This window comes from Corvus brachyrhynchos, unplaced genomic scaffold (assembly GCF_000691975.1).
Source record: "Corvus brachyrhynchos isolate BGI_N302 unplaced genomic scaffold, ASM69197v1 scaffold12, whole genome shotgun sequence".
Classification (NCBI taxonomy): domain Eukaryota; kingdom Metazoa; phylum Chordata; class Aves; order Passeriformes; family Corvidae; genus Corvus; species Corvus brachyrhynchos.
In genome coordinates, this window is record NW_008237885.1 from 2,312,368 (window position 1) to 2,316,396 (window position 4,029).

A 4,029-nucleotide genomic window follows, 5' to 3' on the forward strand; every position below is an offset into this window, starting at 1 on the left:
AAAAAAAAAAAAGGAATCTTCTGATTTTTAAAAGAATCTGTCTTAAAGGACAACATTCTTCATATTTTGCTGCCACAGCAGCTACTTACAGTACAACTGGGGCATGCCACCTAGTCAGTACTGGAGTTATTCCAGGGGCACAAAACTGTAGGCAGCAAAGTACAAAATACAGCACAGGGTTACTCAGGCTGGGCTGGGTTTAGACAGTCACATCTGGTCCAGAAAGATAAGTGCAATGGAAAATTGGCTTGTTTGGCTAACTAGTTCACCTCATCTGATTCTGTTTGCTCAGGAGGTAATCCCCATAGGATATTTTCAGTTTGGTTTTTCTTCCTGCATCTTGGAGAAAAGCTTCAGGAGACACAAGGAGAGGGAGAAAATGGCTCATCTGCCAATTTGTTGGAAGGTGTAAAAACAAACTAGAGCCATCAAGAATAGGCAGTTTTCACAGTTACTGAGAAGTGGTTTATTCATGCTTTCACTAGTGGTGCTGAATGGTTATCTGTGCCTACCTCCAGCTAGAGGACATTCAACTCACTGTCACTGCAAGCTTTGCTGGACAGCAGTTAGCAACTTTCTCAGGGCAAGCACTGATCTGGTGAGTCTTTCTTCCCACCTGAATTTCACCAGGAATTAAAAGCTCTGCCACAGAAGTAGACATGCCCATATGTATGGCAGGAGAAGAAGAGAATGTCAGGACAGCTGAGAATCTATTCTGTGTTTGTTTTGGTGACATACCTTGTAGTTTTGAGCTACATATTGAAAATTATAATCTTCATTTTTCCTTTTCTTCCTTACTTTTCTCTATGTTTTTCTGTTTATTTCTCTGTCTATATATAATTCCTTTTCTTCTTTTCTTTGTAGGAGTGATAGGTTCATTGTGGAATGTAGGTCTCATCCATTCCATAGATTACAGCTGTTCAGAGCTGAGACATTAGTAAGTCTATAGCCCTGGTGAGCATGAGAACCAGGATGATAGTGCATGAGCACAAACTCTCAGATGCTTTGGTTGAAATGAGCTGGCTGAGTTGGTTGGAGCAATTCAAGGTTTGTCTCCTGAACATCAGATGGCTCCAGATTTGGTTGCTCTTCTCACTTCAGCAGAAGTCATATATTCAAGGACTAATACCTTGGACTTGGTTTAAGTCCTAAAGCCTGATTTCCATCATGCTTGGGAAAATTTCTTCATTTCTGGAGAATATCTATTAGTGAAGATGTTATCAGCTGTTGTTAAGAATTTAACTGCATGTAGAGAGGCAGGAAAATTTTCAAAGTTTGATCTTAATGTTTTTTAGATCCTAAATAGGTTTTGGAAATCTGTCTCTGTACGTCTGGCAGAAGACGTTAATTCTTAAAACATAAAATTATGTCCATGTTCTTTTGTGAATACAAATATGATGGAGAAATCCTGCTGGGCATCTCTCTAAAAGGCACTTTGTCTTTAGTAGCTATTATCATTATTTTTAATATGGATTTTTCAAAAAAAGAGATTCATCCATCTAAAAAATATTTTCCCATTTCCACAGCACTTGGTTTCTATGTGATGTGACCTGATTAAAACCGTTCCTTGCACAGGATCAGCAACGAGCCAAGTGCACCCTTCCAGAACGCCAAATGGATGACTTTGTTACCCCATGATTACTTGTGAATTGGTGACCTTCAGTTGGCGACCTGGTGTCACTGTAAATTAATCATGGCAGCAAAGTGATATTTAGGGAGTGTAATAACCACAAATGACCTTGGTGTAATGCCTCTCTCAGGAGAAAGCCAAGCTTTTATTCTCTGTAATCTCATGTTTGTAACTTTTCCCCCAGTAAAAGCAGCATCGAAAGGTGATGTGTAAAGTGAAACATAAGGCATAATGTCTATCTGGAAGTTCAAAGTTTCTAGTTCTTTATTCCAAAACAGGATTTAATAAAACCCCCAGAAATAATTTCCTTTCCCAGTGGTAGCCAGCACCATGTTGTCTTTTTACTTACAGTATTAATGTCTATGAAAACAGGAGGTGGCTAAATATCCTTTTTTTTCTATCACAGGCTTTTGTCATATTCTTTGGAATTCAAAATGCAGCTCCTCATATAGCACAGGGGTGCTTATGACAGCTGACACAGTGAACACAGATATATATATATATATATATATATATATATACACACACATATGAATACTGGCCAGATTTTGCTATGCTTGTTCTTGTGAGCCACTATTTGATATCAGATACTAATCAATCTGATCAAGAAAACCTTTATTTTTTTTATGCTGCAGTAAATGTCTTTGTCCACCAGCCAAGAGGTGATTTTGCATTTAAAGCTAGTTATTTTCAATATTTTTTTAATACTATTTCATATACAAGCCATGGCATTCTGTAGTGTTTCTCTGACTTATTGCTATTGCCTCCACTTGATGCATTTATTGAATTCTGTTACTAAGACTATAACTATTTCCTTTGTGAATGGATATTAAACAGAAACTGGGCAGAGAAGCAGTGGCTGGACCTGCTGAAATCATATCTTCAGGTGATATTTTGAAGCTGTCACTCTACATCCAGTGAACCGTCTGTGTTCAATTATCAAGGACATTATTAACAGAGGACAGGTCTTCTCTCTCCAGAGCATTAATCTTAGAAGGCATCACGGAAATAACCAGGCTTCTCATAAGATAAATACAGCAAAAGAAGGGTGAAAAACTGTATGCATAAAATGTACCTCCCTAACTCCCAACAAATGTGGAAGCTGTGCCAAACCCTTCAGTGCAGGAGCAGAAGAGAGCTGCCAAGTATTTGCCAGATGTGGTACACACACTAGAGTTGGCCATGGAAACCAGGAGGAATAGATGGATATTAAGGGATTTGACTGCTTTTTTGTAGAACGAGTAGCATATATCTCTTACTGATGCATGCATCCTGGTGTGGCTCATGGCATTTAGCTGGGATGCCTGGAAATTCTGCTTAACTACTGGCAGTGAGTGCACTGGCCTGGGCTCATGTCTTTCAAAGCTCAATAACAAGAAAGGATAAAATAGAGAAAGAGAAGCTGCACATTTTTATTTCTCTCTTCACACTGTTCCTTTGTGATGAATCCTGTAATAGCCAGACGCTCCTCCTAGTATTTCTCTGAATCCTCAGGGGCTTTCTCTGGATCTGGGACTTAGCAACTAAGCAATGGCTCATGCTTTCGGACAGATTTGTTCACATGCATCCAAAAGTGGATTCAAGGGGCTAGCAGCATCCCAAACAGCGCCCTCCTCTTGTCTGCAAAATGAATTCTTTTGAAGGTTATGTAATAAGGCTAGGAAAAAATGGTGTGCATTCAGTGTGAAACATCCCCCTGTAAACTGTGCTGCTTAATAAAATGATCAGATGATGAGATGGTGGGGTGGGTGCAATCTATTTATGTATCCATCCATCCATACATCCATGTAAAATTACACTAAGCAGGTTTCTAAGTTTTTTTCCTATGTTGTCTAATTTTCACTGTTTTTATATTTTATGTGTTCGTCTCATTTTTTTCTACTGTTTGTTTGACTGGTTGATTGTTTTTTCTTATTGGCTCATTTTTGTATTCTGCCTTCATATGTATTGCCAGGTAAAAAGAAAAGAAAGATTCCAGTCTCTGAGTGCCAGAAAGTGTCACTTCTCTCGAGATTCAGCTGTCACCAGACACTCAAACCTCTCCATCCTCATGTCTACCCAAAAGAACAGGATACCGCTGTGCACTTGAAACCACACTGCCTCTGGCATGGTCCCTGAGCCAGTTCCTCCCTCTCTCAGCAGGGATAATCAGATCCTCTCCTCTGTCAGCTGATGAATCCACACTGGGACCTTTGGAGACACCTGCTCATCTGCTGGCTCCTGCTCTGCCGCAGCAGGGCCAAGTAAACTTCAAAATTAAAACTCACAGAAAACTCATCACAAATAAGGGCAGATGACCACAGTTATCTCTGAAGAAGTAACATAAGGTCAAATCTTCTACACAAGATAAGGAGGAGTGCTACATTTATTCTCTGGTGGTTATTTTTCATTTCTGCCCC

The 4,029-nt window shown here is 39.5% G+C and overlaps 1 protein-coding gene across 1 annotated transcript in view; it reads right to left on the reverse strand.

Annotated features, from left to right (window-relative positions):
* Positions 1-4,029, reverse strand: part of GPC6 (glypican 6) — a 527,821-nt gene that overhangs the window by 10,540 nt on the left and 513,252 nt on the right. The window lies entirely within an intron of this gene.